This window comes from Notamacropus eugenii, chromosome 5, assembly GCF_028372415.1.
Source record: "Notamacropus eugenii isolate mMacEug1 chromosome 5, mMacEug1.pri_v2, whole genome shotgun sequence".
Lineage (NCBI taxonomy): Eukaryota > Metazoa > Chordata > Mammalia > Diprotodontia > Macropodidae > Notamacropus > Notamacropus eugenii.
Genome location: NC_092876.1, coordinates 21,829,035 through 21,855,109, shown reverse-complemented (window position 1 = coordinate 21,855,109; position 26,075 = coordinate 21,829,035). Strand labels below are relative to the sequence as shown.

The 26,075-nt window shown below is 41.6% G+C and overlaps 1 protein-coding gene and 1 pseudogene across 2 annotated transcripts in view; both read right to left on the bottom strand.

The window, feature by feature from the left end:
* The window catches only part of LOC140508353 (uncharacterized), a 93,124-nt gene that overhangs the window by 17,818 nt on the left and 49,231 nt on the right, over window positions 1–26,075 (bottom strand). The window lies entirely within an intron of this gene.
* Window positions 148–26,075, bottom strand: LOC140508366 (DNA repair protein RAD51 homolog 1 pseudogene; annotated as a pseudogene).

Below are 26,075 nucleotides of genomic sequence, written 5' to 3'. Positions count from 1 at the left end.
TTGTAGATGAAAATGAAGCTAAAATAATGAGCACACTTCTCTATCTACACACACACACACACACACACACACACACACACACACACACACACACACACACACACACATCTATGTATCTGTATATAGATATGTACACACAGGCATATGTATCTATCTAAATGGTTTCTGTATCTTGGATCTGCCAAACCCTTTTCAGAGAAATTTTGTTACAAAGCTTTTTTCCCATTTGATCACTTTTCTTTCTAGATCTCTCGATGTTTTTCGATCAAAAGCTTTTCAGTGTCGAGTAATCACAGTTTTTATGCCTTTTAGCTTTTTAAATTACCTCTCCCTCAGGCTGGTTAAAATGTCTTCTCTTTCCCATAGTTGGAAGAGGTCTAGGATCTGTTTCTCTTCTAATGTTTTTTTGTACAATACAATCTTTAATATTAGACTGCATATCCACTTTAAATGGACTGTTGACTGGAGTGCAAGGAGTCTAAGCCTACTTTGGAACAGGCTGCTTTCCAGCTTTCCCAGCAGATTTTATCAAATCAGTTTGTCCATAGGAAATTTGTTTTCTTATCAAACACTGAATCTCCCTTCTGAATTTTCTTTGTCTAGTCTTGCTTTTCTCTCTCCAATTCCAGATGGTTTTGATGATCAGCACCCACCTCCCAGTGTTGTGAGGATCAAATGAGATAATATTTGTAAAGGTCTTAGCACTGTCCTTAGCATATAGTAAATCTTATATAAGTGTTAGTCATTATTTTAATTTCTTTATCCTTTTATTCCTCTAACAACTTTTGGTTAATATTAACCTCCCCTGACCAAAACTTGTCCTATGAAATGTGAAATTTTACTGAGACCTTTAAACATTTCTTCAAGAAGAAATCAGAGAAAGAATTTCAATTGTCCCTGACTCCTTGGCTACATGTCAATCTTCCTCCTCAGTCAGTTTATTTGGGAATCCTCTAAATGTAGTTTGACCTGTAATCTGATTTTGTTTACCTATAGAGTTTGTTTCCTTAGGGAATGGATGAGATTAAGTCTCTGTGTTTAACCTCACCTGACCAAAACTTGTCCCATGGAATGTGAAAATTTACTGAGAGCCTCAAACATTAATTAGAAAAGTCAGAAGAAAAATCTGTGACACCCCCCCCCCAAATTCCAATCCAATGTGCAATAAAAGGCACTCCAAGCATTTTCAGTTTATCAAGGAGTCCTGGGAGTCCCTGATTAATTGGGTCAAAGCTCCTCCTCAAGATCAGGGACCCTTCCCCTTGGGTGCTGCCTACTTTGATATGCTTGAGAGAGCATTAAGAATAAGGTATGCAGTTTCATGATTGGCTAACAGCAGAAGCAGGGAAAAGGCTATGATTGGTTGAAGGGTTTGTCCATCAATTATAACCACTTTCTCAGCAGGCTTTTGGTTTCATAAGAAATCCAACATCCAGTGTTTGGTTCAGCGGCCATCCTAGGACATAAGAAGTGGTGGGCATAAGGAAGGGCACAATGAAGCCAGGAGCATTCATAGTGGTGAGGGGTATTGATGCTACAGTCAGCAAGCTTCAGGTCAAATAGAATGTGCTTTTCTGTAACAACAGTTATGTTATTTTATCCTATAATCTATAATAATATCATTAATACATAATAGCAATATCACTAATACATAAGAGGTTATTTGGTCCTGACATACATAACTTATCCTAATCGCATTAATATGCATATGCTGCTTAATTCACTAATATAATCACTGGTACTCATCAAATTACATGAACTGAAAGACTTAGGGGCTTCATGGATGACTGAGATGCACAGAGGGCAGCACTCTATGGGCAGTGTCAATACGAGAGCAGGCAGTCTCCTACTGAGGCAACAAGGTGACAAAAATCCACCAGGGCCAGTTCCCTTTGATAAGTCTTCCAGCTAATACAACAATCAAGTGACTTTGCATCCTAGTAGTCCACTTCCACCAACCATTTAAAATGTTCAGTTGAGTTTCAGATGTCAGATGTCTCCAGTACTTGTGTGGTCACTGGAAACAACTTCTCATAGAGTGGCTCTCAGCTAATCTCAACTCTAAAGGTAGGTCTTCAGAGGGGATGGCTGCCTGCAGAGGTTCCTCCAGGTATTTCCACTATAACCCTTTTATAAAACAGGTCAATACAATTTCATATTAACTAAGTTCATCTGGCTTTGTTATTTTCTCAACAAATACTCCTCCCAAGTATTCACTCCAATTTAGTTATTTACTGTAGTTACCCATACTGCTAGAGAACTAATCTTACTTACAACACTGTTTGTCAGTAAATGATTTCTTTGCCTAAGTTTCATGGTTACACAGATGAATTCACCTTAGGGATGGTTATGTTATTCCAACAGCAACAAAAGAGACCTTAAGTTACTCTCCTCTAAGATAAATGACTGTTCCAAAATTCTTTTAAGAGAAAATGTTTCTGATTTCTCCTCACAAAACAATGGATTTAAATCTCGGTCCCACGAACTACTGAAACAATGTCTAATTGTTCCCATAACACTGAGATATTTCAAGGATGTTACTGTATAGATGACAGGAAGATAAACAAATCCAAATACCCATTTATTTAGTAGTGTATGATATGGAAATGACTATGATTTCAGACAGAATAGTTCAGAGCTACATCTGTATCTTCCTATAGTAACTAAGATGTATTAACCTATGAAAGATTTAATCTACTAACCACCTGCCATGTTCCTAGAAATCTGCCAGAGAAAGAAAAAGGACATAGTTGTAGTAGGGGAAATACTTCCCTAACTTAATGTCAATTTCAGGAAACAGTAATATAGACAGCCAATGGTACTGACAAAATGTCACGGCTGACTTAAGAATTTTAGCCAGGTGGGAAATTTTTCCATTCAAGAGGAAATGCTACACTGAGGAAATCAGTTCAGGAGAGTCCTACCTCAGCCCATACCAAAAGCCATTCTCCCCTCCTTTCCTTGAAACAAAATACCACCTAAAGTAGTCTGCAGATGTCTTTCCACTGGCCTCACAGATCACTGGCTCAGTAGTACTTCCCAGTGATCATACTTGGAAACAGACTTAGTCCTCAAACTTATTAAATCATAAGAATTCTACATTTTAAGGCAAAATGCACTTCATTGTTACAATTTTTCAGACTATCACATTTTAATAACTCAATAAGGATAATTTAGAAAAATTTCACAGAGAAGTGTCAAACTCCCCAAATTTCATCTTTTCACACCCCTTGGTCTGCTACATAGAATAAAGCCAAAGGGAGAACATCAGGCCATTTCAAATGGGTTTCAAAGCATAATTTACCAACTATGGTCTTAAGGAAAGTTCAACTTGACCAGAACTTTGAGGGTGGTATGGATGGGATTTGGAACTTAGGAGTGATACCAATCCATGAGATAAGCCTCTCTATCAGAGTCCATGTAGGCAGGTGGGTTATACCTGGACACAATTTCTTTAGTGATAATAAAGGGAGCTGTGGTTTTAGAACTAGGGAATGCTTCAACCAAGGTCAACAATGACAAGATAATGCTTACAATGACTTGCCTTGGGCACATTAATAATATTTTTCTGTAAGGGCTCAAAAGGGTTGTAAGCTAACAGACACCTACCAGAGGAGGTGGCTCTAAATGCAAGTTGACAAAAAGTTTGGCAAGTTGGACAAGTGGCTGTTGTGTAACCTGTTAATGGGATCATGCCTAAAGCAAACCATCCTTGTTTAATTCAGTCTATTAGCCCTTTTGTGCCACCATGGCATACTTAGGTGATAGAAACTCTAGTGGTTTATCTTCTTCAGTCACCCAGACCCAAGAGACCTGGTCCTGCTGTTTTTGCTTATTTGCCTCAGCATTACTGTAGGGACCAGGATGCTAATGTCTTAAAAGTATCAGGACTTATATCCTGATTTACATTTATTTAACTTATTTAACTTGTACATTTCTCCACTTTGGCTGGGAGAAATCTTCATTCCTCAAAGGGCAGTGCTGCAGAGTATCACAATACATTGTTCAGGGGGGCTGTTAAAATCTCATAACTCAGACCTTAGAAAGCGACTCTGTCACTCTCTTCTCCCAATGGTGCGTTACTATTACCATATTAGACAAGTAGCAATTTTCAAACATATAGTACTATTATATGCTAGACATATTTATAATCTAACAGTATTCAGTTTTAAAAGAGGAAGTAAGTTGCCTTAATAGCTTTTCTCAGTCTTCATAATACAAGAGAAAATTTAGCATGTCAGATGTCATGTATTTAAAACTTACCATCAATCAGGTGATATTAGTCAAATGCATTTCAAGTTTATCAGTGCCTAGAAAGTTGTTTATCTCATCTTAGTATCCCCCGACATTTTCATCCTAGTCACATCTTAAGAGTTTATATAGTGCTTACTGCAAGTCAGGCTTTTCTAGGTCTTAAAAACTGTTGAAGGCCTGCTTTCAGTAGCCCTTCCAAATGTTCAGTCTATGACTTTTCAGTTATAATGTGAATTTCTGAACTATATCAACAAATTTGTGAATATTCCATGTGAATTAGGAAAAGTACCTTTAAGTGGGAGAGCATTGTTGTCCAAATGAATTCCTACAAGGTCTGAACGTTAGGGCACCCATCTTCACACATGCCTGCCAATGTGCTAAGCACTTCATGGACGTGCTTCTCCCCAAAACCCTGAGAATGAGGTGCAAGTATTTTATTATCCCCCAGTATATATAAAGACATTAAAATTTCTAATTTTCTATAGTTCCAAAATTTTCAAACCAAAAAATTCTTGGCTTATCTTTACTAGAAGGAATAAACAAACCTCATTTTTCACAAGGGTCTGTTGTTTTAAGTTGGTTTATATTCAAAAAATTCATGGTGACACTTCCAGCCATTACTGCTTCTTTATTTTTTTGAATCACTCAAAAAGCCAAATCAATTCCTTTAAATTTCCTAAATTAATCATTATTTAGCACAACTATTTGAACCAGAGCAAAGACATAATCTTTTCTCTGTTAACCAGTTAGTTAATACGCATTTGTTAAACTTCAAAGTCTGGCTGGTTTTACTGATGCAGTGCTGGTCTAGGGTCCCCAACATTCTCTCCAGGAGAAGTGAGAGAGATTCTCTCATTTGTTGAAGAGATACTTCTTTGCTTAAAAAGAGCAGTCCTATTTGCACTAATTTCTCTCCTAGCTGTCTGAGGGACTGCTCTGTATGAGACAAAACATCTTCCCCTATCTTTTGGGACCATCTCATTCAAAAGATATCAGAGCTACCTGAGGAGATCTGGCAGTCTCTGGGAATTCTCAGGGAAAACTCCAGTCCCTTATAGTTTGTCTAAGGGTCAGGAGGTAGGAGTCCCTGTTCAAGAAGTCACTTAGTTCAACCTCTGGTCCCTACCCTTTAGGTGCAGTCCTGGCAGCCTAATGCGTTCCCTTGGGATCAGACAGTTTTCTGAATCTCTTCAGTAGTTCTGCTGACCCCAAATGGGTTATGAAGTTGCAGTCACTTCATGGCCAAGCCAATTTCCTCCTACAGCTGCAGAGATACCTCTGGAAGTCTAGTCACAGGCTCTGGCTCACAAGTCAAAGGAATTGCCAGGTGTCCTTAACAGGTGTTCCCTGCCATGGATAGTTTTTTGGCTTATGCCTACTCAGTGATCCTGGCTTTTGGATTTAAAGGAAACCTGTAATGCTAACAAATGTTTCCTCCTGACAGTTTGAGGCAGTCCAGCTGGCAGCCTTTGAGATTGCAATCGTTGCTAATCACTCATAACAACCTCAAAGCGGTGGACACCAACTTTTCACTCCTGAGCATCCATTTATGGAGCTAGGAAGCCTCCTGAGGGAGACACAGGATTCCCTCACTGGTAACTGAGGTCACTGGCATTGTTAGGTCCTCATCCTACTGCCTCAGTTATGACTAAAGGCTAAGGTGGTGTCTTTATACATGGAACCAGACAAATTCTGAATTAAGGAAGATAATATAAGATTTGGGGGGAAAATATTTCATATTAGAATCAATTTCTTCTATAGTTAAACCTGTAAGGGGGAAAAAAACTGTCTTGCAGAAAGCTGGAGTTGGCAGGCTTCTCAGTCTGGCTGGTTTCCCAGACCTTACTATCAGTCCACCGAATGCTTGACTGGCGGAAAATGGGAAGGGAAGCTATTGTTGCAAAACCAGTACATGGTTTTTCTAGTCCCTCTTTTCCAAACAGAAAAAACAGGTGGGAAATACATTTGGTGGACACTTAAAATTGATGGCTCTTTTCTATAGCTTTTCAGTTTTTTCTAATTACAAATTCACCTGACAGCAGTCGGGTTAGAACTTTTCTAACTAAGACTCCAGCATGATAATCAGCATGATAATATCAAATTGAAGATGGAAATGATTGCTACTCACTTTTCTCAAGCCAAATTAGATATCCCTTTCAAAATTAAAGTGAAAAGATCATAAATTTAAAAGCAAAAGAAACTCACCCCCTGCAGGTCAGAGTGGAAGATCAAGGGCAAGTCCAACCTCCCAGATGTCCTCAAGGAAGTCAGGAGTGAAAACTCATCTAAGGGAGGTGAGTCCTTTAATGGACCCATCAGGGAGAGCAGCCTAAAGGACATGGGTCCATACTTTGAGTCCCATCTGAATTGCCAGAATGTGACACCAAAATTCAGAATCGATGTACAACAAAAGGACATTAAGGCACTCAAAGGGCTTCCAATTTATTAGGGAATCCAGGGGCGCCTAATTAATTGAGCACAATCTCCTCCTCAAGACCAGCGACCCTTCCCCTTGGGTGCTTGCTACTTTTATATACTTGGGAGACCACTAAAAATAGAATGAGGCACACAATTTCATGACTGGTTAACAGCAGAAGCAGGGAAAATGCTATGATTATTTGAGGGGCATGTCCATCAATTATAACCACTTTCTCAGCAGGCTTTCGAGTCACTAACTGCAGGTTTTACCCAGTAAAGGCATTCCACCCGCCCCCTCAGAGATTTTCATAGGAAATTCAACATCCAGTGTTTGGGTCAGTGGCCATCCTAGGACATAAGGAAGTGGTGGGCATAAGGAAGGGCACAATGAAGTTGGGAACATTCACAGCGGTGAGGGGTATTGACACTACAGTCAGCAAGCTTCAGGGTCAAATGGAATGTGCTTTTCTGTAACAACAGTTATATTATTTTATCCTATAATCTACAATAATATCATTAATACATAATAGCAATATCACTAATATATAAGAGGCTATTTGATCCTGACATATATAACTCATCCCAACAGCTCTAACATACATAACTTCCCCCCTTAATAGTATTTTATTGTTTCCAACTACATGTAAAGAGAGTTCTCAACATTCACTTTTATAAGACTTTGAGTTCCAAATGTTTTCTTTCCTTCCTTCTCTCCTCCTTCCCCAAGATGGCAAACAATCTGATATACATTATACATGTACAATAATATTGAACATATTTCCACATTAGTCAATATACATAACTAACTTTAACTTAATACTATCCCGCTTAAGATACTAATAACAAACAGTGATGCCCATCAAATCACAATGAACTAAGTAAATGCTGATTAATTTGAGCAGGGGGCATAAAAATTATCCTCACAAATCTCAACTGTCCCTGACTCCTTGCCTACATACAACTCTTCCTCCTCAATCAGCTTGAGTGTCTTCTAAATGAAGTTTAATCTGCACCCTGACTTCGTTTACCGAGTTTGTTAGACAAGGTTTACTTCCATAGGAGATTATGACTTTACTTAACTAAGTTTATTCCACTTTTATGACATTGAAGGAAGTATGGGATTATGGATCTATCTTCTCTACAAATTTTACAGCCTAAGAGAAATAGGATATTGCAATATTTAAACGAATTTCTCTGTCACTATGGTATAACTTTGCTCATAAAAAGCCTTGTCAGAAACCTCATGATGGTTTGTGTTTTCTCTGAGACTCGAAACTCTGCTTGAGCACATTCATAAGACCTAGGTTTTTAACGTCTAAGATTTCTGCACTGTGGTAAATAGATATTTGGCAGCAGTGACTCCCCAACTCCTGGACCCATTCCCAGTACAAGATACTCCTCTAAATTTTCTCAAGAAAAGATTATCTTTAACTAGAATTTCTCTAAGAGTGATTTAGAACATTTTTCATATGACTTTGGAAAGCTCTGATTTCTTCTTCTGAAAACTGTTCATGTCCTTTGACCACTGGGGAATGACTCATATTCTTATAAATTTGACTCGGTTCTCCACATAGTTGAAAAGCCTTTATCATAGACACTTGCTATAAATAAATAAAATAAAATAAAATAAAATTCCCCTAGTTTCCTGCTTTCCTTCTCATCTTGGCTGCATTGGTTTTCTTTGTACAAAACCTTTCTGTTTTAAAGTGGTCAAAAGTATCCACTTCATACTCTGCAATGTCCTCTATCTCTTGTGGGTCATAAATTCTTCCCTTATCCATAGATCTGTCAGATCTATGAGCATTCCATGCTCCCCTAATTTGCTTAAGATATTATCATTTATTTCTAAATCATGTACCCATTTTGACTTTATCTTGATATACAGTGTGAGATGCTGGTCTATGCCTAGTTTCTGCCAAATGGCTTCCAAGTGTTGTATTATGTCAAAAGTGTTTCCCTGGTATCAATCCCACTTGGTCACAAAGTCTGGACTGATTTCACATCACTCCCTTCACATTCTTCCTTGATACTGAAAAGCTTCTGAACAGAAAACACTGAGGCAATCTAAGAAGGGAAGTGGTCAAAGGGGGAAAAATCCTTTTAACAAAATTCCTCTGAAAAGGATTTGGCATATCCAAGATATAAAAACAGTTTACATACATATACATACCTTGTATACATATATATGCTAACATATGCACTTACTAATTTGGCTTCATTTTCAGCCCCAAACTTTTCCTTTCCTCTCTAACAAAAATCAAGGTGAAATCCCACTCAGCCCTGCCCCCCAAACTGGATGACTGGATGATGCCATCCCTGCCCACCACTCCCCATTACAAGGTAAGATCCAGGAAGGTGGGAGCTGTCTTCACTTTTGTTTAAAAAAAAAAAAAGATGCAAGAAAGATCATTAAAGATCCTGTCCATGTGTTTAGAGCTGCCTCCACCCCCAACAGCAGCCCCACATTCAGTCCTTCTCTGGTCTCCGTTTTGTTATCCTGACATCCTTGTGCCCTACAACAAAGATGCCCAGCTTTCCGCACCTCTTTCCATAAGGACCCAGGTTTTGAAGAGTGAAGAAAGAAATACAGAAATCTCCCAGGGAAAGACTTCAATTGCTCAATTAGATAGCACACAAGTCCCTACCCTTAGACGGAGGGGTGAAGGTCTGTGTAAGAGGGAAGAGGAGACAAGGTTTATGACATAGGGTGTAACACATGCCCTAGAATCCAGGTGTCCTGACTTCCTGCCTCCAGTTCTCTCTATAAGATCCAGTTGTCTCCCAGTGAAAGAATGTCCCTAAGGGAAGAGTAACAAGATAGAAGGAAAGGCCCCCTTGGTGTTAGGGCTGGGGTATGGCAAGTCAAGAATCTAGACAGGCCAAGATGGTAAGTGCTCCCAGTCTGGAGGACACTTAGGTTGGGGTAGGCAAGTCTGGGGTCCAGGCTGTAGGAAGCAAAGGGATATCTACCTGAGGCTGGAAAGGGATTGACAGAGAGAACCTGGAAGGAGGGAGGGTGGGCATATCATCGTGAAGAAGGTGAGTGTATCAGGGGGAGAGCTGGGAGAAGGCCAGATGACTGCTGAGAATGAGGGACTGAGTCCCAGAGCAGGGTGAGAGAGAAGGAAAGAGAGGGTAGGGGGATGGGGGAGGAGGAGATCTCAGAGATGATTGGCCTGCTGGGTGGTAGCCCAGGTGGTATTCTATCCCTGGAATGGAGTTTGGAGGCCTGGCAAGAAGCCAGAGGGGAAGAATGGGGCCATTCCAGGGGCCAAGGTATTTCACGTGATGGAGCACAGGGCTTGAGGAGGAGAAGCAGAGTCCTGAGGTCCTGGCCCTGGGTGTGATTGGGAGCGCTGGGCTTTTGATACTAGGAGGAGTCTCCCAGAGTGTGGAGACCTCTGCCTTCTTCCCTTGGAGCTGAGAGGTCTCTGCCCTCTCTTGATGTGCAGGTCCCAGGTAGGTCTGAGGGAGCACCCCTCAATCTCTTCCCTCTCTGCCCCCTCCCCACTCCCTTGTGCTGGCTGCCCTTTTCACTGAGCCTCATCTTCCCCTCTGACCTCTTGGAGAGTGTTCTTGGCTCCATCAGGAGCAGGCCTCCCTCCCAGGCCTGGCTCCCTGAGATACTCCCTGTCCCTGCTTCATGTTGAAATTCCCTTCATATCCCAAAGATCCTGGGGCGCCATCCTCAGCTTCACCATTGGGCAGCTGCCCCTTCATATGGCACCCATACTGTCGGTGGGAGGGAGTCAGCAATCACTGAGGCTCTGCTTGGTCTCATCACACCTGGGAGCCCAAGCCCCTTCTGCTCCTGGGTCTCTGCAGGAGGATGGAGGAGGGGCATGAGGCCAAAGGGAAGGAGTTAGACAAGGTGGCAAGTCCTCTTCCTGCTCAGACCAAGCTCACTTCCAAGCCTGACCCTCCCTGTTTCCCTCCTCCTGAGGTGGAGTCTCTCCCCTGAGGGAAGGGCCAGGGGCTTTGTGACTCCTCTGAGAGCTCACCCTCTATCATTTTGGACAGGTCAGCATCCAGCCTAGGAAGAGAAGGCAAAAACAATGTCTCCCCTCCTCTGAGATCCTTGTTCCTCCCCAGTTCAGTCTGCAGAGGACCAAAGCCTAGAGCCAAAGGGAATGGCCCCTAAGGCCCAGAGACCCTCATCCCAGGTGACTGCAGTCCACCCACAGACCTGAGCAGCATCAGCAAACCTGGAATCCAAGAGAATCAAGGAATCTTTATCCTGTTACATGTAGGTAGTCCTTGGCAGTGCTGTCAACACAGCAGAAATTGTCTTCCTGGTTCTGCACATGTCCTGCCTCAGGCCAAACAAGCCTCCCCAGGTCTCTCTGAATCCCTCCCATTTGCCTTTTATTTCTTAGGTCAAGTCAATAAGCATTTAGAATATGGCTCGTCTGTGCCAAGGACTGTGCCAACCTACTGGGGATGCAAAGGAAGGTAAATAAAAAACAGTGCCTGCACTCAAGGAGCTCACAGTCTAATGGTAAGAAAATATACCTGTAGCTGTGTCCAAACAAGCTCTCTACAGGATGGATGGGAAGGTTCCATCAGTGTCAGGGACCAGGAAAAGCTTGTTTTCAGAAGGTGAGATGTTACCTGAGATGTGAAGGAAGTCAGGAGGCCCAGGCAAGGGGAAGGAAATTCCAAGCATGAGAGATAGCCTTGGGAAGGCACACGGTCAGGGGATGGAGGGTCTTGGTCAAGGATTGGCCAGTAGGCCAGTCTATCGGAGAGGAGGAGGACAGGATGGGGGTAAGGGACAAGATGAACATAAACAGGGTTGGGGCCATGATCTACATGAAAAATGGCTGACCCCTCCAAAGTATCAAAAGATTTGCACCCGTGGCCACACTCTTGGAGCCATCAGACTGCTTAACTCATTCTCTTGGATCTGGATCCCCAATGTTCTAGAGTCAATGTCATTCTTGCAAATTATCTCAATCTCCAGCCCCAGTCAATAAAATGATACATATCCCCATCACAGTTCCTCAACTAAGTATGAAAATTAAGAAATAAGTGCCATTAATAAGTGAAAGCAATCATAAAGCAAAGACAGAAGCTATTTTGGTAATGCCACATCATACCTAGTGTCACCTTAAGCCCTCAATAAAACACTAGATGACTCTTCTTCACTTGGCTGGAAACAGTCCCATACCTCTCAGTTCAGCCAGGATTGTGAGTACCACCTTTTAAGAATCCTCTTCATGCTTTCACCTAGACTTCATTTTAGCCTTTTAGGAAAGGCTAGATAACTGCCTTTTCTTTGCCAACTTCTCATAAACTCTTTACAGAATTTTCTTAACATACCTTTTATGACACTTCTGATGAGGAAGAAATTCATATCACCTTCTCTCTTTCTCCTCCAGACTTTCATACCTCAGTGATGATACCTCAGCATATACCTCCTCCATGATGTCATAGGGAGAGACATTCTGTAGTAAAATATTTCTGCAAGTTTTATTACTCCAACATGCTTTTTGCTTCAAATACAAAATGCTTTTCTCAACATTCCATTGGGCCCTTAATGATTATGATTTCATGTATTGGCTCTGACCCTCATAAAAGTTACAAGTTTGGGGTAAATCCCTTCTGTGCTTGACTTTCCTCCTGTAAGTTGATGAGGGTTGGACTAAATGAATTCTGGAGTCTCTTTCAGCTCTAAATCATGTGACTTTGATGGTTTAAAAATTGATGACATTCAAGGATGTGGTCATGGCCTTCACTGAGGAGGAGTGGGGCCTCTTGGACCATTCTCAGAAAGAGCTGTACAAGGAGGTCATGCTGGAGAATGCCCAGAACCTGCTGTCACTGGGTAAGGACCATATCCTCTGATAACTACTATCAAAATTACTGCCTTCATTCCCTCCCTAGTGTGCAAGGTTTGAGCATTTATCAATTATTCAAAAGGCAAAAGTGCTGGTCCCTCCACAGGGTCCTCCTGGTGACTGATTTTCCTATGAAAGGTCTTTAAATTACGTGATAGGAAGCTGAGACTTCCTTTGGTGTTCCTGAAATTCTTTTTTTTTTTTTTATTTTATGTAGCTTCAGATCAAAAATCAATCCAGTATTAGAGAATCTCAGACTTAGAACTAATCTTAGAGACTATATCTAGTCTAACCTCTAACTGGATACAGATTTTGTCTGCAAAGTCTCTGAAAACCACTCATGAAGCTTTTCCTTCAAGACAGGCGATAAAGGGAATCCTCTACCTGCCGAGGAAAGCCCTTCCTCTTTGGGATGGGTCTAGACTTTAGAACAGTCTTCTTGTTAACCAGCACCAATTGGTAGTTCATTGTTCCTAATCCTGCCCCATGTTGTGTGTAAAATTCAGCAATAAGGTGAACTGAGGCAGTTCTCCGAGCAAGATGACATACATTAGCAGGGGTAGGCTGCCTGTAAATAAAAGGGTCCATGGCTCTGCCACTGGCCAGAGTTCCTGAGCAGCTCCCCTTTTGTAGATTTGGAGAACACAGAACAAAGAAAGGGGCAGGGAGATGACATTGTGGGACTGAGGACAACATGACTGGGTTCAGAGCTGATTGGTTGGAAGTTTGGTAATGAAGGGCTAATAACAAGCCCTCCATCCTCCCCGTGACTAAGAAGGGCTCTTTGTTTTGGAGCACCTGCAAGGTCTTAGAAATAATAGACCTGACACTTTGGACATCCTGGAAGGATGGCTTGGTTTCCCAAAGAGATGAGGCCCCAAACCCTGGTTTTCACAAGTGTCCCTCAAGGACAGCTAAATTCCTAGAGGCAAAATGGATCTGTGATTAGCTGGAGAGCTGGATTGTTAAAGCCAATCCATTACAGACCAGCAAAATTCTTAACTATGTTCGGACAGAAAGAACCATGACTTAAGCCATTACAAAGCAAAAAGAGTCACAGGACAAATCAGCTAATTTTAAATTGGATAAATAAATTATTCTGAATCAATTTCATCTTCTCACTAGTAGAGCAAGTTTATCCTTATTCTTCCTTCATTCTTTATTCCAATTCCAGCAAAGGTGGTGGGAAAAGAAGGGAAGGCAATGGGCATTTGTATGTACCTACTATGTGTCCAGCACTGTGACTAAGTCATTTAGAAATATTCTCTCATTTGATCCTCACAACATCTCTGTGAGTTTGGTATCCTCATTCCTATTTTTTAGCTGAGAAAAAAGAAGCAAACAAAAGTGAAGTAATCTGCTCAGTAGTACACAGCTGCAAAATGTCTGAGGCTAGATTTGGAATCAAGCTTTCTTGACTTCAGGTCCAGGACAAGTACCGCCGCACTACCAACTACCTCTAATTTCTAAATAATGGAAGCAATGGAGGGCACCCATCCTTCTATGAAAGGGGTGAACCAAGATGGAATGCATGATCCCATGACCCCCCTCCAAAGATCCCAACAATCACTACCATGGAAACCATCCTTGAAGAATTCTGGGAACCATCCTGTGGCCTTTGCTTGCATGTCCCCTTCCCTAAAGAGGATTAAATTAGGAATTTCTCTCCATCCTCATCCTTTTTGTATTCATCATGCCCTGGATTTACAGAGACCTGACTTCATATTTTCAGGAATGGCTTCTGGAGCTAAAAGCAGATATATGAGGGAAGCTGTTATCATGATGCATTCATGTGTTGTGATAAAGGGAGTGCTATCCTTGGGGACAGGAAGACCTGACTTGGAATTCCTTTTTAAATACTTTTAAGCAACATGATCCTGGGCAAGTCACTGAACCTCTGAACCTCAGTTTCCCCATCTGTTAAATGAGGTGTTTGGACTCCATGGCCTTTTCAGTTCCCTTTCAGTGAAAAGTGTATGATCCTCTAAGAAGTCATTGTTTGGAGCTTTGGGGCATAGAACTCTCCTGAAATCATCCAAAAAGGGCTGAGGCTATTCAATATGAACACTTTCCTATATTTTGTTTATCAACAAGCATTTATTAAGCACCCACTACATTTCAGACTCTGTGCTGAGCACCAGGGATAGAAATGCAGGGGACAAGCCCTGCTGCTCTCAAGGACTTTCTAGTCTAGTGGGGAAAACAACATTCAAACAACTACGTAGAAACCCACTACATCCAGGATAACTTGGAGTTAATCAAGAAAGGGAAGGCATGAAGGCTAAGAAGCACTGGAGAACATGTATTTTAGAATGAGGGGTTTTAGGTGGAACTTCAGGCAAGGCAGAGTGAGCATGAGGGGCAGACAGAGGAAGCATGGAGTCTAGAAATGGAGTGTCCTGCTCAAGGAACAAAGAAGAAGTCTGAACCACTGGTTACTGCACATGTGGAGGGGGAATAAGGTGAAAGCAGACTGGGGAGGTGGGAGAGAGGCAGATGATGGAGGGCTTTAACAGCCAAGAAGAGGATTCTGTATTTGATCCTGGGGATAGGGAGCCAAGGGAATTTATGGAGTAGGCAGGGACATAAAGAGAAGGTCATTTTAGGAAGATGACTTTGACAGCTGAGTGGAGGACTGAGTGGAAGGGGAAGTGGGGCCAACCAGAAGACTCATGCATTAATGCCCCAAGAGTGAGGTAACTGGAGCCTGATTCAAGAAAGTGGCAGCTGAGAGACAAGGGGATGTAGATGAGAGATGTTCCAAAGGCAGAAGGAAGAGGACTCCCCATAAGGTTGAATTGGGGGTGTGAGTGTCTGAGAGACTCAGTGACTTCTGGGTTATGAGCCTGGACAATGGGGAGGCTGATGCCGTGGATAGTAATGGGAAAGTAAGAAGATGGCAAGGTTGGGGAAAAGAGAATGAGTTTAGTTTTGGACACTGTAAGAGGAGAACCAGAAGAAAGTATTGTCACCAAAACCTAGAGAGAAGAGAGTATCAAGGAACAGGGGGTGACTGTCTGTGCCAAAGGCTGCAGAGACACTAAGAGGGATGAAAACGCAATCTAACAGTTAGGAGATTATTGGTAATTTTGCAGCAAATTAGTTCAGCTGAACAATGAAGTTGGAACCTAGAATGCAAAGAGTTTTGAAGAAAGGAAGAGGAAAGGAGTGTGAGACACCATTTATAGACGACCCTCTCTAGGTCTTTAGCCTTGAATGGAAGAAAAGATAAAGGACAACATCTAATGGGGATGAATGGACCACATGAGGCTTTTTTCAGGATTGGGGAGAGATCACTACTGATGGCAGTAGTGAAGGAGCCAGTAAACGAGGAGAGACTGAAAATCAGAGAAAAGTGGGGATGACACAAGAGAAAAAACTTAGGGGAGAAGATGGGATGGAATAGGCTCATTTGTGCATGTAGAGGGGTTTCTCTTGGCAACCAGAAAAGCCACCTCTTCATGTGTGACCAGGGCAAAAGAGGAAAAGAAGACTTATGATTTATGTGAGATGAGAGAATTCTTGGGAAGCATACAATTATTTTTACTAAAATATGAGGCTAAGTGCTCGGCTAAGTGGGTGGGGGAAACCAAACCAAATGAAGGAGTTGGGAGGAATGAAAAGATCTGGAAAAGTCACTGTGAGTGGGATAGGAAGTTAGGTAAGGAGATGTCAAAGGATTTCGTTCTCACAACAAGGACCCAGATGAGATCACGTAACCTAAATTTGTAAGTGAACACTGACAGCCTCGTTTCATGATTTTCTGCGTCCCTATTCGGCACCATGTGGGTAGGAATGATGGCTACTCCTTACTTGGAAGCAGTAATCCAAGGCTGAGGTTGGCACCAGTCATCAACCCCAAGGCCTCTCTCCTGATATCTCTGACTCAGTCTTCCTCTCCATTCTCAGAAAACTGTTGGCCATTTATGTAGGTGACCACCCCAATGCAAGACTAGCCAGTTGAGAGGTAGAGACTCCCAGGCATCCCACAGAACCAGACCCTCTGGAAGCCTAGATGCCTTTGTGATATCTAGTAATAGTTTTGTCAAGTCTCATCAGGGTTGGAACTGAACACACATTGTAACTGATAAAGTATAAGAAAGAGACAAAAACAAGGCTGAAGCCAGAACCTCCCTTTGAAAACTAAAGGAGAGATCGGAACCCAGGCTTTGGGGCCTGGTGTCAGCCCTGGGCCCAGTGATTCAGCCAATAAATATTAACACCAAGCCTGGGATATGAAGGAAAGAAGGTCAAAGACAGTCCCTGCTGTCCAGGGCTCACCATCTAGTCTACAAACATGGAAACGGTTTGAGAAGAAGCTACAGATCATGAGTGTCACTCTTAGCTTAGCCAGGCAAAAGAGACTTTTTCTATGGAAATACATCAAGTTCAATAGGGAAATGCATGGATAAAGGAGAGGGAATAGCAGCTGGTGAAGGAACAGTCAAAATCACAACAATAATAGCTTTTGTATAGGGCCTACTATGTTCCAAGCAATTTACAAATATCAACTTATTTGATCTTCACTACAACCTTGGAAGGTAAGTGCTATTATTATAATACTCATTTTACAGATAAGGAAACTGAGGTAAACAGAGGTACTCTAACTTGCTCAGTGTCCCACAGGTAACAACTGTCTGAGTCTGGATTTGAACTCAGGTCTTCCTGACTCCAGGGATAGTGCTCTATCCATTGTGCCACCTGACCACCTCATGGTGGAAAGTAACTTTGCACCATAGAGAAAACTTCACCTAGGGGAGAGAAATGGATTAAGAGACTTTTAAGATTGTGTCCTGGCCAGTCATCTGGGACTGGTATGGACAGAAGACTAGGTGGGTGAGGAGGGGAGATCAGGTCATTTCAATGATCAATTACTGATGTTGATCCCATACTCTTTCCCCACCTACTTTCTGTCTCTAAGAATCAAGGCAGGGGCAAAGAGGAAAGATCAGAGGATGTCATGCAGAAAACCACATTAATTGTCATAATAAAATAAAAATGGGATAAATTCACCTGTAAAAACAGGGGAAGGGGTAGCAGAATGCATTAGAAAGCAGAACTACACAACATGTTACATATGCCTTGGACACAAAGTTTCCCACAGTATTAAAAGGATATTCTGTGATTTCTTTTGGAACTAACCCCCTAAACTCACTCCACTCTCTGCCCTTTTACCCCATGAGAACCACTAGACCTACAAGCTAAAGGGATTACATAATTGTAGCTACTGGTTTTTGTTGTAAAGATCTAGCAACAAAGATGATATAAAAGAATGAAGATCTAAGAATATAATGTTCTCTGTGACTTCAATTTTAGAGAACTCTGTGCTTCTATATCAAAGTTGATAGAATTCCAAAAATCTCTGTGATTTTGACCAAGCAAGAAAGAGCTTAACACAACATTCACTCCTAAATCACTGTAAGACATGACTGTATTCACCCAAGGCATGACTGTTTTCAGTACGATAAATTTACTGAACAGACAGAGCTTATTCAGTCCCATGAAAAACCTCCTGAAATGCAAATGTTTCAAGACGCTCAATGTGAAAAGGCCTTCAGCTTGAGTTCAGACCTCGTTAGACCAACAGCAAAGTTACACTAACAAAAAGCTTCATAGATGTGACAAAGGAAGATAGGCCTTCAGTCAGAATTCTAAGATCATCATCCATTCGAAAATTCCTATTTGAAAGAAATCTTCTAAATATAATAAATTCGTTTCTTAGATATGAAAGGTCCCTCAAATAAAGAGCCATGAAAAAGAGACACTTCTGAGCAGTGGAAGAGTTAATCAGCAAACAACGGATAGAGTATCACAGAAAAGAAACTGACCAGTTTTTAGTGCCCAGTACCTGCCCTTACAACCTGGAACCACTGCCTCTAGAGTAGGTCCCCTCCTCACTCTTCCCTGGGTGTCCAGCCCTGAATTGGGAGGTAAGTGCCATAGCTGCCAGGTGCCATTTTATCCTGTAACTGACACTAGTTAAGCCCCTTCTATGCTGGAGCAGGGACACCTTATCGGCTTGCTGAACAGCCTCTCCCTGAACTGGAATGCTCAGCAATGTCCTTTCTGACTACACCCCTTCTCCATGTCCACACATTCTTTTAAGGATGAAAAGGACAAAAAAAGGCATCAAGGCCTGCTACCACACTGATGGCAATTTGTTTAACTTGAAAAGGCTACAAGCCAAGACTAAAGCAGAGGGAGAATCAGTGCATGACTTTTTGCTTACAGATGATCGTTCACCCAGTGCAACCTCTGAGGCAGAGATACAAGAGAGTATGGATTCCCTGCTACTTGGGCTAATTTTGGCCTAAAAATTAACACCAAGGAAACACTGGTTCTCTATCAGCCAGCACCACACCATCCATATGTGGAACCATTGGTTATAGCAAAGGGAGAAGTTTTGAACGCTGTGGACAAGTTCACTTACCTTGGTAGTGTACTTTCCAGGGATGTATGCTTTGATAATGAAGTTGACACACACATTGCCAGAGCCAGCTCAGTGTTTGGGAGACTCCAAAGGAAAGCATGGGAGAGGAGAGGTATTAGACTGACTACTAAACTGAAGGTCTACAGAGCTGTTGTGCTGACCTCATTGTTGTATGCCTGTGAAACATGAACAGTCTATGACCACCATGCCACGAAAACTGAATCACATTTGAATTATCTTAGGAAGATTCTGAAAATCACCTGGCAGGATAAGGTAGCAGGCACTAAGGTCCTTTCTCTAACTAAACTGACAATCATTCAAATTCTGCTTCAGAGAGCAAAACTCGGATGGACTGGTCTCAGTATTTGAATACCAAACATACATTTGCCTAAAAGACTATTTTATGGGGAACTACACAGGGCAAGCACTCAAGAACTACACAGGGCAAGCTTTTTCTGTGGTCAGAAAAAGCAATACCAGGACACTTTCAAGGTTTTTGAAAAATTTTGGAATCAATTTGTGACATGGGAGACACTGGCACAGGATCATCTAGTATGCCATGTCTCCATCAAAGAAGGCACTGTGCTTTATGAGTGACACGGAACTGCAGCAGGTCAAAGGAAATGTGACGAGCAAATTTAGAGACATCTCAACCCTCAATGTTCATGTGCGCCATTTGCCCAACCTGTGATAAAGCATTTCAAGCTCCTACTGGTCTAATCAGCCACAGTCAGAGACACGTTCTTGACTCCAACATAGTGATGTCACTCTGATCCTGTTCCAGAATGAAGGACAAAAACCAACCAATTACGTAATGTAAAGCTATACAGTAAGAAGGAGTCAGTAGATGGGAGAGACTAAAGATTAGTGACTACAAGGCAACAAAAGATGTGAGAATTTGCTGGAGAAGACAGAATAGAATGGGATTATTTGTGCATCTAGAGAGATTTGCCATGGCAAGGGGGAGAGCTACTTCTTCCTGTGAGGCAGGGTTAAAGGAGGAGATATTTGCAGAATGCTTCTAAGTGAAATAAGATGAGGGTGTAGAGAGAAGAGGAGCCCTTAGTCAAGGGTGTCAATTTTTTGAAGACTCAATTGAGAAGGTGTGAAGACGATGTGCTGTGTAATTCTCAGGAAGAATGGAAGCTTTTGGAGTAGATGCTCTGGAATGTGGGATGGTGGAAGTATAGTTACTTGCTTTGTTTCAGTAACAGCCCAGTTGAGACTGTGTAACCCAATTTTATATGTGACTTATTCATTAAACTCTTTTCTACAGCACCATTCTGCTGCATGTGGACAGGAGACAAGATGGTCATTCTCCAATTGATAAACTAAGGATATAAAGAGGTACTTTTCTGATGAAGAAATCAAAATAATTTATAGTTATATGAAAAATGCTCTAAATCATTATTGATTAAAGAAATGCAAATTAAAACAACTTTGAGATATCATTTGACTCCCACATTGGCAAAAATGATAGAAGGAGAAAGTGACAAATGTTGAAGGGGTTGTGGAAAAACTGGGACTCTAATTCATTGTTGGTGAAACTGATCCTGCTCCAACCATTTTGGAGAACAATCTGCAATTATGCCCAAAGAGTTATTAAACTACGTATACCCTTTGACCCAGCAATACCATTACTCAGTCTATTTTCTAAGATAACTGGGGAAAAAGGGAAAGTACCTATATGTTCTCAAATATTTATAGCAGCTCTCTTTCTTGTGGCAAAGAACTGGAAATTGCAGGTTTGTCCACAGATTGGGAAATGGCTGAACAAAGGGTAGTATGATTGCAATGGAATACAACTGTGCTGCAAGAAATAATGAGCTCAATGATTTTAGAAAAACATGGAAAGAAGTGTATGAACAATGAAGAAAAAATGAGCAGACCGAAGAGAACACTGTATACAGTAATAGCAATAGTATTTAAGGAACAACTTTTAGAGAGTAAATTATTCTGAATATTATAAATACCCAATTAACTACAAAGGCTGATGCTATCTGCAGAAATTTACAGGGGCAGCTAGGTGGTGCAGTGGATAGAACACCAGTGCAAAAGTCAGGAGGACCTGAGCTCAAATTTCACCTCAGACACTTGATACTCACTAGCTGTGTGACCTTGCGCAAGTCACTTAACCCCAATTGTTGCCTCATCCTGGGTCATCTCCAGTCATCCTGATGAATATCTGGTCACTGGATTCAGATAGCTCTGGTGGAGAAGTAAGGCTGGTGGATTCAGATGGCTCTGGGGGAGAAGTGAGGCCAGTGACCTGCTCAGACCTCCCTCATTCAAAACAAAGCGAAGTGCAAGTCAGGTCATTATTTCTCTGATGGCATGGTCTTCTTTGGCAACGAAGGACAAACACACATTATAATTTTGTTGTATATTTGAAAGGAATAGCAAGTTGTATGTCGTCAATTTGCAATTTCATGTGCAATCATCTTTTTTATTGTACTATGTTATAGAAATGTTTGTTTTATTTCATAAATTAAAAATAAAATTTAAAAGGAGTCTTCCTCACTCCAGGCTGGCACTTTATCTACTGTGTTACCTCACTGTCCCCTCTGTCCCCAAGGAACATCCCTTCTAAAGGGGGGAGGGGAGAGGGGAAGAGAACACCTGGAAGGACATGAGAAGGGGAAGGATGGGTGATAGCAAGATCAGGGGCATGAACATGTTTCCGAGCAGCTTTGGTGAAATGAAGGAGCAGGTCATGTGAAGAGAGGACAATGTGGACCTGCTGGAGGGAGCATCTCTAGGTATGTTGAGGTGCAGAGAAAGACTGTGGACCCAGCACTGATGTAATTGAGAAAAGAGAATACCACGAGGTTAGGCAGGGGCCTAGTGGCGTCCCAGCTTCAGAGTGCAATAGGTTTAAGGTTTTGGGAGAGGGCAGGACAGGGGGAAGGGAAGGGAACCAGCCAGTAAAACTCAAGTCAACTGGGCATCTTTTGGCCATCCAAATTTATCTTCCTTTGGAGAGGAAAAGGAAGGAGAGGAGCTGCTTCTACTCACAGGATTGTGTTTGTCCTTCTTTGCCGAAGAAGACCATGCCATCACAGAAATGATGACATGACCCACATGACTTTGTTCTGAGTGAGGGAAGGCTGTGCAACATCACCAGCCTCACTTCTCCAGAGCCATCTGTATTTTGGATATAAGTTAAATAAATAAGATGACAATATACAGTCTTGTTCTTTCCAACTTTAAACCAGTAAGTTGTTCCATGTTTGGTTCTCACTGTTGCTTCTTGGCCCACCTACAGGTTCCTCAGGAGACAAGTAAGATGATTTGGTACTTCCATTACTTTGAGGACTAGACGTTTTGTTGTGATCCACACAGTCAAAGGTTTTAGGGTAGTCAATGAAGCCAGAAATAAATGTTTTTCTGGAACTCCCTTGCTTTCTCCTTAATCTAGCAAATGTTGACAATTTGGTCTCTAGTTCCTCTGGCTCTGTGAAAACCTTCCTGCTCTTCTGGTAATTCTTGGTTCAGCTGAAGCCTAGCTTGCAGGAACATGAAATAGGCACAATTGTTTGGTAACTTGAACATTCTTTGGCATTGCCCTTCTTCAGAATTGGGCTGTAAACTGATCTTTCCTAAGCCAAGGGCCACTGTTGTCTTTTCCAAATTTGCTACAAATACTGCATGTAGCATTTTTTTTAAAGGCCTCAACATAGGATATTTAATTTAGCTAACAGAAGATGGCCTCAGAAACCTAATCTCTAGCATGTATTTCATTTTTGGGCTCAAATTCCTTTGCAAAGGCTCCTGAAATGCCTAAGACCCTTTACCATAAGCAGTAAAGGAAAAGCGGAGTTGGAATCAAGCAAGTGGTCTCATAAATTCAGGCCTCCTACTCAAGACTCATTTCCTTAAAAGAAAAAGACTTCCCTCAATGGGTACAAACACGTATGTACAAAATCCTAACGCTAACTCAGATGCCTAACAACTTCCAGGTGAATTTTACTCTCAGAGAAACAAGACCTTGGGATAAGCAAGGGATTATCTGACACCTTTGTGTTACAGCCCTAGGCTATTTAATTTTTATCATTAAAGATAGTGAAGGGAAAAGAGCTCAGGTTTTTTCAAGTTCTTAGTCCAGTTGTGGCCACATGTTAAAAAAAAACAACATTCCAGAAAAATGGAAATCTTATGCCCACCTAAAGATACTGTTATGGAAAGAGTTGCTTCTCACCTCCCTCAAGAACCAGAGAACTCACATAGAGATCAGAAAACTCAGAAGGAAGCAACATTTCAGATCAGAGTTCCTGACTTCAGAACTATCGTCTCCTCACATCTTCAGATGGGCCAGTACAATGGCTGTTTTCACAGAAGTCTCCTGGAAGTCTCTTCTGGGGCCTCTGAGGGACACCAGGGAACAGTTCTGTTCATAAAGAAACACTCAAGTTTTATAAGTGAAATCAAGTCTTTGGCATCTCCCACTCCATCGGCAGTAATGGCAAACATAGCTTCAGCCTCAGAAAAGCAAGGAGAGTCATAGATCTTGCAAATCCTCATTTCTCCTCATCCTTTCCTTAGGAACAGCCTACTTGATGAGGCATGGGCAATGATGTTTCCTCCAGTGGGTTTTTGGGGATCAGGAGCAAACATGGCTGCCCCATCTACTTGGGCTACCACCTGATTAGCGATCACCACTGCCACACCATATTCATCAGCAAGTCGCAGGAGCATCTGAAGGAACCTAAGTGCATCTATCTGGCTGATAGCTCCTCTAGGCCACAGTAATCTGTCTGATCGAGGGCTGTAGCACCATCCACAATTAACAATGCATATCTGGACTCGACCATCATACCTGAAGTCTGATAGAGGAGCTAGGTTTGGTGGTCAGTGTCAAAGCCTCAAACATATGCAACATTATCCAGGACATCACTGCCAGACAGGCCATACCTTTCAGCCACTGCCAGCAATCACTCTGGCCAGAAGGTTCCCTTAGTATCCATGTACATGGCCTTCCCTTCACCATCACCCTGGTCTATGGGGAGCTGACAGGTTACAACCAATGTGCGACAAATTTGAGTCTTCCCAACTCAAAATTCCCCAAATATCTCTGTGATGGACCCAGTCTCAATCCCACCTTACAGTAGCTTGTCAAACTCTTTGGAGCCAGTGGTGATCTGTATCATTTCTCACTGCTGCTGATGAAGTAGTGAAACCCATTGGGACCAATTTGGCTGCCTCAGTCAGGATCTTATCAGCTTTGGCTTCACCAACACCTTTAATATTTATTAGTTCCTTCTTTGGCACATAGGCAACAGCCTCAACTGTGTGGTATCCAGTGTTTCCAGTTTCTTCAAGTCAATGGCATTCATGCCACATTGCTCTGGTCGTGAAATGGGCTGTGGGCCAATGTTCTCTTCTTCCACTGAAGTGTCTGCACTAGCTTCAAAATGCATGTGCATGGCCATTGTCCCATGTATTGAGTGCTCACAAGCTCCAGTTCCAGTCCTGTCTGATCCCACCCCCACGCCTGAGTGCAGCATTTTAACAGCATCATCTTTTAGGATTTTAAATACCTCAGTCGAAATTCCATCCCCTCCACTAGCCTTACTGTTAGCAATGCTTCCTACAGCCCACTTGACTTCCTTCTCCAGGATGTCTGGCTCTTGATCACTAACGACACCATTGTGGTCATCAGTGACATTAAGAGCTTTCTTGTACAGTTCTGTATATTCTTGTCAAATCTTTTTAATCTCTTCTATTTCTGTTAAGTCCCTACAATTTTTTTCCTTCATCATGCCCATTTTTTGCACGAAATGTTCCCTTGATATCTCTAGTTTTCTTTAAAAGATCCCATCTTTCCCATTCTGTTGTTTTCTTCCTTTTTTTTTTACATTGCTCGTTTAATAAAACTTTCTTATCTCTACTTGCTATTCTCTGGAATTCTGCATTCAGCTAAGTACATCTTTCCCTTTCTCCTTTCCCTTTTGTGTTTCTTCTTTCCTCAGCTATTTGTAAAGCTTCATCAGACAGTCGTCACTTGGCTTTCTTGCTCTTCTTTTTCTTTCTAATGTTTTTTGTTGCTACCTCCTGTATAATATTATGCACTCTGTCCAGAGTTCTTCAGGAACTCGTTCTACCAGAATCACTTCCACTTCACATGGATGTTATTTAGGTCATATCTTTATTTAATTTAAGGCTCATGATCTGAGCCGCACTTAATTCCAGGTTTTAATTGACTGTATAGAGATCCTCTCCCTTTGGATGTAAATATAATCAACCTGGTTTCAATACTGACAACCTGCTGATGTCCATTTGTAGAGTCACATTTTGGGTTGCTGAAAAAGAGTGTTTGCCATGACCAGTGAGTTATCTTGACAAAATACTATTATTTTCTACCCGGTTTCATTTTGTTCTCCAGGGCCAAACTTGCCTATAATTCCAATTATCTTGTGATTTCTTATTTTAGCATTCCAATCCCTTATGATAAATGTGAAATCTTTTTTTTTTGATGTTGTTCTAGATGTAAATCTTCACAGAACTGATCAACTTTGACCTCTTCAGCATAAGTAGTTTGAGCATAGAATTGTATTACTGTGATATTGAATAGTTTGCATTGGATTAAAAAAGATGTCATTTTTAAGATTACACCACTTTTTTCACCCTTTTACTAACTATGAGGGCTACTTCATTTCTTCTTTCCTACTGTAGTATATGTAATGATCACCTGTATTAAATTCACCCATTCCCATCCATTTACATTCCCTGACACCCAAGATATCAACCTTCAATCTTTCCATCTCATGTCTGACCACATCCAGCTTACCTTAGCTCCTAATCTTACATTCCAGGTTCCTACACAGCCTGCATCAGTAATTGACTGTACACAGTAGCAAGTGGTCAGTGGTTGTGGAAAGTGAATTTTTGAGATAATATGCCTGACTCCATTTTGTGCTGTTTGCTATTATATAAATGGACAGAATATCTCCTTCTGAACCTCCCTTCTTTATATCACTTTAAATCACTTTAAAAAAAAAAAGAAACCCAACCTCATAGGGCTCTGAATAGTTACAGAAACCTACCTAGTTCACTTTCTTAAGTTTTATAACACACAAAGTAGGATTTACAAAGCGTTTTGTAAGCATTGATTTTCAGTTGTTAATTTAATTAAA